Source organism: Arachis stenosperma, chromosome 4, assembly GCF_014773155.1.
Source record: "Arachis stenosperma cultivar V10309 chromosome 4, arast.V10309.gnm1.PFL2, whole genome shotgun sequence".
Lineage (NCBI taxonomy): Eukaryota > Viridiplantae > Streptophyta > Magnoliopsida > Fabales > Fabaceae > Arachis > Arachis stenosperma.
Window position 1 is genome coordinate 83,632,820 of NC_080380.1, and position 14,104 is coordinate 83,646,923.

Below are 14,104 nucleotides of genomic sequence, written 5' to 3' on the forward strand. Positions count from 1 at the left end.
AAAAAAAATTAAAAACAGAGTCAAAAACAGAAGAAAAAATTTTTCACCCTGGAGGACGCACAGGCTGGCGTTCAACGCCAGTAAGATGCATCTGGCTGGCGTTCAACGCCAGAACAGAGCACCATTCTGGCGCTGAACGCCAGAAACAAGCAACATCCTGGCGCTGAACGCCAGGAATGTGCCTAGAGGAGACAAGCTGGCGCTGAACGCCAGAAACATGCTTTACATGGGCGTTGAACGCCCATAATGTGCACCAATGGGCGTTTAAACGCCAGAATGGTGTGCAAAGGCATTTTACATGCCTATTTGGTGCAGGGATGGAATTCCTTGACACCTCAGGATCTGTGGACCCCACAGGATCACCTCAGGATCTGTGAACCTCACAGGATCCCTACCTACCTCGCCTCTCTCTCTCCATTCATGGTCATCCCTTCTGTTTTTCATTCACCACCCACATTTATCCACTCTTCCCCATACACCCCACATACCTTTACAATTCAACTTCTCCTTCCCACCCAATCCCACCCATATAGCCGAATCCATCTCCCCTCACTCTCCTCCATTTTCTTTTTCTTCTTCTTCTTCTCTTCTTTCTTCTCTTGCTCGAGGGCGAGCAATATTTTAAGTTTGGTGTGGTAAAAGCATAGCTTTTTTTCTTTTCCATTACCATTAATGGCACCTAAAGCCAGAGAAACCTCAAAGGGAAGACAAAAAGCTTCCACCTCTGAGTCATGGGAGATGGAAAGACTAATATAAGCCGTCATAGCTCAGTGGTAGAACATGTGACTGCAAATCAAGAGATCCCTGAGATACCTCAGGGGATAAGTTGTCCTCCACACAAATATTGGAAGCAACTAAGGGGAGGAACACCAAAATTACTAGGAATCATTCAACAGAAGCAAGGAAGAGACATAGAGGAGCTCAAAGAGCACCATTGGTTCTTCAAGAAGGCGCCACCCTCACTCAGGTGGATTCATTCCTTGTTCTTATTTCTTTCTGCTTTTCGGTTTTTAATGTTGTGTTTATCTATGTTTTGTGTCTTTATTTCATGATCATTAGTATGTAACCATGCCTTAAAGCTATGAATAAAATTCATTAATCCTTCACCTCTCTTAAATGAAAAATGTTTTAATTCAAAAGAACAAGAAGTACATAAATTTCGAAAATAGCTCTTGAATTTAGTTTAATTATATTGATGTGGTGACAATACTTTTTGTTTTCTGAATGAATGCTTGAACAGTGCATATGTCTTTTGATCTTGTTGTTTATGAATGTTAAAATTGTTGGCCCTTGAAAGAATGATGAACAAAGAGAAATGTTATTGAGGATCTGAAAAATCATGAAATTGATTCTTGAAGCAAGAAAAAGCAGTGAAAAAGAAGAAGCATTCGAAAAAAAAAAAGAAAGAAAAGAAGAGTATATAGAAAAAGAAGGAGCAGTAGAAAAAGCCAATAGCCCTTAAAACCAAAAGGCAAGGGTAAAAAGGGATCCAAGGCTTTGAGCATCAATGGATAGGAGGACCCAAGGAAATAAAATCCAGGCCTAAGCGGCTAAATCAAGCTGTCCCTAACCATGTGCTTGTGTCATGAAGGTCCAAGTAAAAAGCTTGAGACTAAGTGGTTAAAGTCATGATCCAAGGCAAAAGAGTGTGCTTAAGAGCTCTGGACACCACTAACTGGGGACTTTAGCAAAGCTAAGTCACAATCTGAAAAGGTTCACCCAGTTATGTGTCTGTGGCATTTATGTATCCGGTGGTAATACTGGAAAACAAAATGCTTAGGGCCACGGCCAAGACTCATAAGTAGCTGTGTTCAAGAATCAACATGCTTAACTAGGAAAATCAATAACACTATCCGAAATTCTAAGTTCCTAGAGAAGCCAATCATTCTGAACTTCAAAGGAAAAAGTGAGATGCCAAAACTGTTCAGAAGCAAAAAGCTACAAGTCCTGCTCATCTAATTAGAATTAATATTTCATTGATATTTTGAAATTTATAGTATATTCTCTTCTTTTTATCCTAATTAATTTTCAGTTGCTTGGGGATAAGCAACAATTTAAGTTTGGTGTTGTGATGAGCGGATAATTTATACGCTTTTTGGCATTGTTTTTAGGTAGTTTTTAGTAAGTTTAAGCTACTTTTAGGGATGTTTTCACTAGTTTTTATGTTAAATTCACATTTCTGGACTTTACTATGAGTTTGTGTATTTTTCTGTGATTTCAGGTAAATTCTGACTGAAATTGAGGGACTTGAGCAAAACTCTGAAAAAGGCTGACAAAAGGACTGCTTATGCTGTTGGAATCTGACCTCCCTGCACTCGAAATGGATTTTCTGGAGCTGCAGAACTCCAATTGGTGCGCTCTCAACGGCGTTGGAAAGTAGACATCCAGGGCTTTCCATCAATATATAATAGTCCATACTTTATTCGGAAATTGACGACGTAACTTGGCGTTGAACGCCAAGTTCATGCTGCTGTCTGGAGTTAAACGCCAGAAAAACGTCATGATCCGGAGTTGAACGCCCAAAACACGTCATAACTCGGAGTTCAACTCCAAGAGAAGCCTCAGCTCGTGAATAGATCAAGCTCAGCCCAAACATACACCAAGTGGGCCCCGGAAGTGGATTTATGCATCAATTACTTACTCATGTAAACCCTAGGAGCTAGTTTATTATAAATAGAACTTTTTACTATCATATTATTATCCTGGATTGTATTTTTGAATCCTGTGATCACGTTTTAGGGGGCTGGCCATTCGGCCATGCCTGAACCTTTCGCTTATGTATTTTCAACGGTGGAGTTTCTGCACACCATAGATTAAGGGTGTGGAGCTCTGCTGTACCTCAAGTATTAATGAAGTTCTATTTTCTTTTATTCAAATCTCTCTTATTCTTATTCCAAGATATTCATTCGCACCCAAGAACATGATGAATGTGATGATTAGATAACCCTCATTATCATTCTCACTTATGAACGCACGTGATTGACAACCACTTCCGTTCTACATGCAACAGAGCTTGAATGTGTATCTCTTAGATTCCCCAATAGAATCTTCGTGGTATAAGCTAGATAGATGGCGGCATTTATGAGGATCCGGAAAGTCTCACCTTGTCTGTGGTATTCCGAGTAGGATCCTGGGAATCCGGAAAGTCTAACCTTGTCTGTGGTATTCCGAGTAGGATTCCGGTAATGAATGACTGTGACATGCTTCAAACTCGCAAGTGCTGGGCGTTAGTGACAAACGCAAAAGAATCAAGGGATTCTATTCCAGTAGGAGCGGGAACCAACCAGTGATTAGCCGTGCTGTGACAGAGTGCGTGAGTGTAGTTTTCACTGCGAGGATGGGATGTAGCCATCAACCATGGGTGATGCCTCCAGACGATTAGCCATGCGAGTGACAGCCGCAGAGGACCATTTTCCCGAGAGGATTGAAAGTAGCCACCGCTGATGGTGAACCCCTATACACAGCTTGCCATGGAAAAGAGTAAGAAGGATTGAGTTGAAGTAGTAGGAGAGCAGGCGTCCTTGAGCTATACAACATCTCCATTCACTTATCTGAAATTCCCACCAATGAATCTGCATAAGTATTCTATCCCTTTTATTATTTTCTTTTTATTAATTTTCGAAAACATAAACAATTTAATCTGCCTGACTGAGATTTGCAAGGTGACCATAGCTTGCTTCATACCAACAATCTCTGTGGGATCGACCCTTACTCACGTAAGGTTTATTACTTGGACGACCCAGTACACTTGCTGGTTAGTTGAACGGAGTTGTGAATTCAACCAGTGCCATAATAATGATTTCTCTCACAATAGTTTTTGTGTACATACCAAAGACCCAATATTGTTGAACACAATTTCGTCCACCAATTCTTGAACACAGCTACTTTTATGAGTCTTGGCCGTGGCCCTAAGCACTTTGTTTTCCAGTATTACTACCTGATACATAATTGCCACAGACACATAAATGGGTGAACCCCTTCAGATTGTGACTTAGCTTTGCTAAAGTCCCCAATTAGAGGTGTCCAGAGTTCTTAAGCACAATCTTTTGCTTTGGATCACGACTTTAACCACTCAGTCTCAAGCTTTTCACTTGGACCTGCATGCCACAAGCACATGGTTAGGGACAACTTGATTTTAGCCGCTTAGGCCTGGATTTATTTCCTTGGGTCCTCCTATCCATTGATGCTCAAAGCCTTGGATCCTTTTCACCCTTGCCTTTTGGTTTAACGGGCTATTGGCTTTTTCTACCTCTTTTGCTTTTTTTTTTCACTGCTTTTTCTTGCTTCAAGAATCAATTTCATGATTTTTCAGATCAGCAATAATATTTCTCTTGTTCATCATTCTTTCAGGAGCCAATAATTTTAACATTCATAAAATTCAATATAAAAAATATGCACTGTTCAAGCATTCATTCAGAAGACAAAAAGTATTGCCACCACATATAAATAATTAGAATTTTCCTTATTAAGAACTCGAAAAAATATTGCCTCTTTATTCTAAAAATCTGCTATTTTATTCATGTTTGATGATGATGAGTGAAATAAATTATAGCTTAATTGGAGATAAAATCAAAATAGATATACTAATTACTACTACTCATATATAACTTCTAAGGTAAATTCCTATAAGAACAACTATCACAGACTTAAAGCTAAGATTAGGACTCAACAACCTTTATTTTGGGAAATAGATGTTCCTCTAGTCTGTGGTGCTTGGTCCTTCAAGAGATAGTTTTTGACGCTTCAGTTCCTTCAAGTCACACCTTTGTTCTTCTTGTTCCCCAAGCAGTTTGCAAAGCATGCTATTTTGATTATTCTGTTCTTCCTTTATTTGGTCCATAGCTTCTTGCAACTTGGTAACAGATGCTTCAAGATGCTCCCAGTATTCAATTTGAGGGATCTCCGGGAGGAATTCCTGTGCTCTCCTCTTGATGGGGTCGTCCTGCACTTGTTGTCTTTCCATTGATATTTTGGTGATTGGTCGCTCAACCGAGATATACTCAGTTACTCCCATCTTCACCCCAGCATCTTTACATAGCATAGAGATTAAGCTTGGATAAGCCAATTTGGCATCTTTGGAGTTCTTGTTTGCAATTATGTAAAGTTCACACGAAATTAGCTGATGAACTTCCACTTCTCTTCCCAACATAATGCAATGGATCATTACTGCTCTTTTAATGGCGACTTTAGAGCGGTTGCTAGTGGGTAGTATAGAATGCCCAATGAAGTCCAGCCAGCCTCTGGCGACTGGTTTGAGATCTTCTCTCTTGAGTTGATTTGGGACGCCTTTGGTGCTGGTTGTCTATTTGGTTTCAGAGAGGCATATGTCCTCTAGAATCTTGTCCAAGCCCTTATTTGTTCTCATCATTCTCCTATTAAAGGAGTCTGGGTCATCTTTCAGCTGAGGTAGCTTAAAGATCTCCCTAATTTTGTCAGGGTGGATGTGAACAATCTTTCCTCTGACCAAGGTCTGATAGTCATAGAGGACAGTTCCAGATATTCTCTGCCTGTTTGTTTGCCACAGATTAGCGTAAAATTCCTAAACCATGTTTCTTCCCACCTTTGTTTCAGGATTAGCTAGGACTTCCCAGTTCCTGTTTCAAATTTGCTCTTGAATCTCTGGATATTCATCTTCTTTCAGATCGAATTTAACTTCCGGGATCACTGACCTTAGACCCATTATTTTGTAGTAATGGTCTGAATGTTCTTTGGTTAAGAACTTCCCTTGATTCCAAAGTGGTTTTGAAATATTCTCTTTCTTGCCTCTTGGAGTGGTTTGTTTTCCTTTAGGAGCCATGATCTTAGTGGGTTTGGTTTAGTGATCACGGATAAACACACCAAACTTAGAGGTTTGCTTGTCCTCAAGCAAAAGAAAGGAAAGGAGAGGGATAGAAGAAGAGCTAATTTCCGAATTATGGAGGAGAGAAGAGAGGCCGAATGTGGATTTAAAGGGTAAGGGGTGGGTTTTCGAAAATTTTAAAAAAGATAAGATAGAAGATATGATTTGTAAAAGATAAGTTTGATAGGAAAAAGATGTAATTTAAAATTTAAAAGTTATGAAATATATTTGAAAAAGATAAATCTGAATTTTAAAAAGAAGATTTGAGATGAATTTGAAAAGATAATTGAGTTTTAAAAAAGATTTGAAAAGAAGTTGGAGAGGATTTGAGAATGATTTGTGTTTATGAATTAAGATACATTTGATATCTTTTGAAAAAGGGATTTTAGAAATTAGGATTAAAAATTTTTGGAATTGAAGGTTGGAAGATTAGAGTTTGTAACATGTTTATGCAAGAAATTATGAATTGAAACATGAAAAATGAAAGAAAATTGAGTTGAAAGTGAATTCGCCTCCTCCCCACAATCCTGGTGTTAAACGCCCAAACACTGCATGTTTTGGGTGTTTAACGCCCATTTGTAGCTTCTCCTGGGCGTTTAACGCCCAGCTGTTGCATCTGGCTGGCGTTAAATGCCAGGAATGCTTTTGTCACTGGGCGTTTTTCTGAACGCCCAGGACACTGTAAATCTGGCGTTAAACTCCTAGAGGATGCTTCTTTCTGGTGTTTAACGCCCAGAAGATGCTTCTTTCTGGCGTTTAACGCCTAGATGGCTATCTCTACTGGCGTTGAACGCCCAGTAGATGCTTCTTTTGGGCGTTCAACGCCCAAAACAGCTCTTACTGGCTTTTTCGCACCAATGAGCTTCCTTTTTGCTGTTCTATCTTCTGAATCCTTCTGTAACTCCGTGAACTCAAGCAATTGCTATTTTACCTTGAAGATAATTGACATAGACATATAAAAATCAATTAATTAAAAATTAAGCTTTGTTAATGGCTTGGTTGCCTCCCAGCAAGCGCTTCTTTATTGTCTTTAGCTGGACTATTACTGAGCTTTAATCAAGTCTCAGTTTTGAGCATTTTTGCTCAAAATTGCTTTCAAGATAATGTTTGACTCTCTGTCCATTAACAATGAACTTTTTGTCAGAGTCATTATCCTGAAGCTCTACGTATCTATATGGTGACACACTTGTAATCACATACGGACCTCTCCACCGGGATTTCAATTTCCCAGGGAATAATCTGAGCCTAGAATTAAACAGCAGAACTTTTTGCCCTGGCTCAAAGACTCTGGATGACAACTTCTTATCATGCCATTTTTTTGCTTTCTCTTTGTAAATTTTTGCATTTTCGAAAGCATTGAGTCTGAATTGCTCTAGCTCATTTAACTGGAGCAATCGTTTTTCTCCAGCTAACTTGGCATCAAGGTTTAGGAATCTGGTTGCCCAATAAGCCTTATGTTCCAGTTCCACTGGCAAGTGACAGGCTTTTCCATACACAAGCTGGTATGGAGAAGTTCCTATAGAAGTCTTGAATGCTGTTCTGTATGCCCACAGAACATCATCCAAGCTTCTTGCCCAATCCCTTCTACGGTTAATCACAGCCCATTCCAGGATTCTTTTAAGTTCTCTATTAGAGACTTCAGCTTGCCCATTTGTTTGTGGATGATATGGAGTAGCTACCCTGTGGCTAACTCCATATCGAACCAAAGCAGAGTAAACCTGTTTATTGCAGAAATGAGTGCCCCCATCACTGATTAGTACTCTAGGGATACCAAATCTGTTGAAGATGTGTTTCTGGAGGATTTTCAGCACTGTCTTAGTATCATTAGTGGGTGTTGCAATAGCTTTCACCCATTTGGATACATAATCCACTGCCACTAGAATATAAGTGTTTGAGTATGATGGTGGGAAAGGCCCCAGGAAGTCAATACCCCATACATCAAACAACTCAATCTCCAAGATCTCTTGTTGAGGCATGGCATAACTGTGAGGCAGATTGCCAGATCTTTGCCAACTGTCACAATTAAGTACAAACACTTGGGAGTCTTTATAGAGAGTAGGCCAGTAGAAGCCACATTGGAGGACTCTTATGGTTGTTCGTTCACTTCCAAAATGTCCTCCATACTGCGATCCATGGCAGTGCCAGAGGATCTTCTATGCTTCTTCTTTAGGCACACATCTACGGATTACTCCGTCTGCACATCTCTTGAAAAGATATGGTTCATCCCAAAGATAGTACTTTGCATCCGTGATCAATTTCATTGATTGCTGCCTACTGTACTCTTTGGGTATGAATCTCACTGACTTATAGTTTGCAATGTCTGCGAACCATGGTACTTCTTGGATGGCAAAGAGGTGCTCATCCGGAAAGTTTTTAGAGATCTCAGTAAGAAGGAGGGACGCCCCTTCTACTGGTTCTATTCGGGACAGGTGATCTGCTACTTGGTTCTCTGTCCCTTTTCTATCTCTTATTTCTATATCAAACTCCTGCAGAAGCAACACCCATCTGATGAGTCTGAGTTTTGAATCCTGCTTTGTCAGTAGATATTTAAGAGCAGCATGGTCAGTGTACACAATCACTTTTGATCCTACTAAATAAGATCTGAACTTGTCAATGGCGTAAACCACTGCAAGTAACTCTTTTTCTGTGGTTGTGTAATTCTTCTGTGCGTCATTTAAAACACGACTGGCATAGTAAATGACGTGCAGAAGCTTGTCATGCCTTTGTCCCAATACTGCACCAATGGCATGGTCACTGGCATCACACATTAGTTCAAATGGTAATGTCCAGTCTGGTGCAGAGATGATTGGTGTTGTGACCAGCTTAGCTTTTAAAGTCTCAATCGCCTACAGACACTCCTTATCAAAGATAAATAGCGTGTCAGCAGTGGTGCGCGAAATTGTGAACTATACTTTTTCACAACTCTCATAATCCCTGGTAATGGCTCCAAAAACTTGGTGCGCTCAATACCATGGCATTACACAACTTCGCACAACTAACCAGCAAGTGCACTGGGTCGTCCAAGTAATAAACCTTACGTGAGTAAGGGTCGATCCCACGGAGATTGTTAGTATTGAAGCAAGCTATGGTCATCTTGTAAATCTTAGTCAGGCAAACTCAGATATATATGGTGATGAACGAAAATAACATAAAAGATAAAGATAGTGATACTTATGTAATTCATTGGTAGGAACTTCAGATAAGCGCATGAAGATGCCTTCCCTTCCGTCTCTCTGCTTTCCTACTGTCTTCATCCAACCCTTCTTACTCCTTTCCATGGCAAGCTCGTATAGGGTCTCACTGTTGTCAGCAGCTACCTCCCATCCTCGCAGTGAAAGCTAATGCACACACTCTGTCACAGTGCTGCCAATCACCGGTGTGGTTCCCTCCCCTACCGGAATAGAATAACTCTTTTGCGTCTGTCACTAACGCCCAGTAGGTTACAGGTTTGAAGCACGTCACAGTCATTCAATCATTGAATCCTACTCAGAATACCACAGACAAGGTTAGACCTTCCGGATTCTCTTGAATGCTGCCATCAGTTCTTGCCTATACCACGAAGACTCTGATCTCACGGAATGGTTGGCTCGTTTGTCAGGCGAGCACTCGGTTGTCAGGCGATCAACCATGCATCGTGCAATCAGGAATCCAAGAGATATTCACCAAGCCTCAAATGCTTGTAGAACAAGAGTGGTTGTCAGTCACTTTGTTCATGAGTGAGAATGGTGATGGGCGTCAATCATCACCTTCATCATGTTGAAGAACAAGTGATATCTTGGATAAAGAACAAGCGGAATTTGAATGAAAGAACAATAGTAATTGCATTAATACTCGAGGTACAGCAGAGCTCCACACCTTAATCTATGGTGTGTAGAAACTCCACCGTTGAAAATACATAAGCATAAGGTCTAGGCATGGCCGAATGGCCAGCCTCCCAATGATCTAAGAACTAAAATGTCCAAAGATGATCTAGAGATCTAAAAGTGATCAAAAGATCTCTATACAATAGTAAAAGGTCCTACTTATAAGAAACTAGTAGCCTAGGGTGTACAGAAATGAGTAAATGACATAAAAATCCTCTTCCGGGCCCACTTGGTGTGTGCTTGGGCTGAGCAATGAAGCAATTTCGTGTAGAGACTCTTCTTGGAGTTAAACGCCAGCTTTAGTGCCAGTTTGGGCGTTTAACTCCCAATTAGGTGCCAGTTCCGGCGTTTAACGCTGGAATTTCTTGAGGTAACTTTGAACGCCGGTTTGGGCCATCAAATCTTGGGCAAAGTATGGACTATTATATATTGCTGGAAAGCCCGGGATGTCTACTTTCCAACGCCGTTGAGAGCGCGCCAATTGGGCTTCTGTAGCTCCAGAAAATCCACTTCGAGTGCAGGGAGGTCAGAATCCAACAGCATCTGCAGTCCTTTTGAGTCTCTGGATCAGATTTTTGCTCAGGTCCCTCAATTTCAGCCAGAAAATACCTGAAATCACAGAAAAACACACAAACTCATAGTAAAGTCCAGAAAAGTGAATTTTAACTAAAAACTAATAAAAACATACTAAAAACTCAACTAAAACTACCAAAAACATACTAAAAACAATGCCAAAAAGTATACAAATTATCCGCTCATCACAACACCAAACTTAAATTGTTGCTTGTCCCCAAGCAACTGAAGATCAAATAAGATAAAAATAAGAGAATATGCAATGAACTCCAAAAACATCTATGAAGATCAGTATTAATTAGATGAGCGGGGCTTTTACTTTTTGCCTCTGAATAGTTTTGGCATCTCACTCTATCCCTTGTAATTCAGAATGATTGGCTTCTTTAGGAACTCAGAATCCAGATAGTGTTAATGATTCTCCTAGTAAAGTATGATGATTCTTGAACATAGCTATTTCTTGAGTCTTGGCTGTGGCCCAAAGCACTCTGTCTTCCAGTATTACCACCGGATACATACATGCCACAGACACATAATTGGGTGAACCTTTTCAGATTGTGACTCAGCTTTGCTAAAGTCCCCAATTAGAGGTATCCAGGGTTCTTAAGCACACTCTTATTGCCTTGGATCACAACTCTTATTCCTTTCTCTCTTTTTTTTTTTTTCGTTTTTTTTTTCGGTTTTTGAAATGCTTTTTCTTGCTTCAAGAATCATTTTATTGATTTTTCAGATCCTCAGTAACATGTCTCCTTTTTCATCATTCTTTCAAGAGCCAACATTCATGAACCACAAATTCAAAAGACATATGCACTGTTTAAGCATACATTCAGAGAACAAAAATATTGCCACCACATCAAAATAATTAAACTATTATAAAATTCAGAATTCATGCAATTCTTTCTTTTATCAATTAGGCACGTTTTTATTGAAGAAAGGTGATGGATTCATAGGACATTCATAACTTTAAGGCATAGACACTAAGACACTAATGATCATAAGACACAAACATGGATAAACATAAGCATTAAATTTCGAAAAACAGAAGAACAATAACAAGGAAATCAAAGAACGGGTCCACCTTAGTGATGGCGGCTCTTTCTTGCTCTTGAAGATCCTATGGAGTGCTTGAGCTCCTCAATGTCTTTTCCTTGTCTTTGTTGCTCCTCCCTCATGATTCTTTGATCTTCTCTAATTTCATGAAGGATGATGGAGTGTTCTTGATGCTCCACCCTCAGTTGTCCCATGTTGGAACTTAGTTCTCCTAGGGAGGTGTTTAGTTGCTCCCAATAGTTTGTGGAGGAAAATTCATCCCTTGAGGAATCTCAGGGATCTCATGATGAGTGAGATCTCTTGTGTACTCCATCCTTTTCTTGGTGATGGGCTTGTCCTCATCAATGGGAATGTCTCCCTCTATGTCAACTCCAACTGAATAACAGAGGTGACAAATGAGATGAGGAAAGGCTAACCTTGCCAAGGTGGAGGTCTTGTCTGCCACCTTATAAAGTTCTTGGGCTATAACCTCATGAACCTCTATTTCTTCTCCAATCATGATACTATGGATCATGATGGCCCGGTCTATGGTAACTTCGGACCGGTTGCTAGTGGGGATGATTGAGCGTTGTATGAACTCTAACCATCCTCTAGCCACGGGCTTGAGGTCATGCCTTCTCAATTGAACCGGCTTTCCTCTTGAATCTTGCTTCCATTGTGCGCCCTCTTCACATATGGTTGTGAGGACTTGGTCCAACCTTTGATCAAAGTTGACCCTTCTAGTGTAAGGATGCTCATCTCCTTGCATCATAGGCAAGTTGAACGCCACCCTCACACTCTCCGGACTAAAATCCAAGTATTTCCCCCGAACCATAGTGAGATAATTCTTTGGATTCGGGTTCACACTTTGGTCATGGTTCTTGGTGATCCATGCATTGGCATAGAACTCTTGAACCATCAAGATTCCGACTTGTTGAATGGGGTTGGTAAGAACTTCCCAACCTCTTCTTCGGATCTCATGGCGGATCTCCGGATATTCACCCTTTTTGAGTGAAAAGGGGACCTCGGAGATCACCTTCTTCAAGGCCACAACTTCATAGAAGTGGTCTTGATGCACCCTTGAGAGGAATCTATCCATCTCCCATGACTCGGAGGTGGAAGCTTTTGCCTTCCCTTTCCTCTTTTTAGAGGTTTCTCCGGCCTTGGATGCCATAAATGGTTATGAAAAAGCAACGCTTTTACCATACCAAACTTAAAATGTTTGCTCGTCCTCGAGCAAAAGAAGAAAGAAGAGAGTAGAAGGAGAAGAAATGAAGAAGAAGGAGATGGTGGTGTATTCGGCCAAGAAGGGGGAAGAAAGGGTGTTTAGGTTGTGTGAAAATGAAGAGTTGAAGAAGGGTATTTATAGGAGAGAGGGGGGTAAAGGTTCGGCCATTATGGGTGGGTTTGGGAGGGAGAGTGGTTTGAATTTGAAGGGTGAGGTTGGTGGGGTTTTATGAGGGATGGATGTGAGTGGTGAAGAGAAAGATGGGATTTGATAGGTGAGGGGTTTTTGGGGAAGAGGTGTTGAGGTGATTGGTGAATGGGGGAAGAAGAGAGAGTGATGGTAGGGTCCTGTGGGGTCCACAGATCCTGTAGTGTCAAGGAAAAGTCATCCCTGCACCAAATGTTGCTCAAAATCACGTTTTGAGCCATTTCTGGCGTTAAACGCCGGGCTGGTGCCCATTCCTGGCGTTTAACGCCAGGTTCTTGCCCTTTACTGGCGTTTAACGCCAGTCTGGTGCCCCTTTCTGGCGTTAAACGCCCAGAATGGTGCCAGACTGGGCGTTAAACGCCCAACAGCTAGCATTACTGGCGTTTGAACGCCAGTTTCTTCTCCTCCAGGGTGTGCTGTTTTTCTTCCTGTTTTTCATTCTGTTTTTGCTTTTTTCATTGTTTTTGTGACTTCTTATGATCATCAACCTACAAAAAAGATAAAATAACAAAAGAAAATAATTAATTATAAAACATTGGGTTGCCTCCCAACAAGCGCTTCTTTAATGTCATTAGCTTGACAGAGGGCTCTCATGGAGCCTCAGAAATGCTCAGAACCGTGTTGGAACCTCCCAACACCAAACTTAGAGTTTGAATGTGGGGGTTCAACACCAAACTTAGAGTTTGGTTGTGGCCTCCCAACACCAAACTTAGAGTTTGACTGTGGGGGCTCTGCTTGGCTCTGTTTTGAGAGAAGCTCTTCATGCTTCCTCTCCATGATGATAGAGGGATGTCCTTGGGCTTTAAACACCAAGGATTCTTCATTCACTTGAATGATCAACTCTCCTCTATCAACATCAATCACAGCCTTTGCTGTGGCTAGGAAGGGTCTGCCAAGGATGATGGATTCATCCATGCACTTCCCAGTCTCTAGGACTATGAAATCAGTAGGGATGTAATGGTCTTCAATCTTCACCAAAACATTCTCTACAAGTCCATGAGCTTGTTTTCTTGAGTTGTCTGCCATCTCTAATGAGATTCTTGCAGCTTGCACCTCAAAGATCCCTAATTTCTCCATTACAGAGAGGGGCATGAGGTTCACACTTGACCCTAAGTCACACAAGGCCTTCTTGAAGGTCATGGTGCCTATGGTACAAGGTATAGAAAACTTCCCAGGATCCTGCCTCTTTTGAGGCAGTTTCTGCCTAGACAAGTCATCCAGTTCTTTGGTGAGCAAGGGAGGTTCATCCTCCCAAGTCTCATTTCCAAATAACTTGTCATTAGTTTCATGATTGCTCCAAGGTATTTAGCAACTTGCTCTTCAGTAACATACTCATCCTCTTCAGAGGAAGAATACTCATCAGAGCTC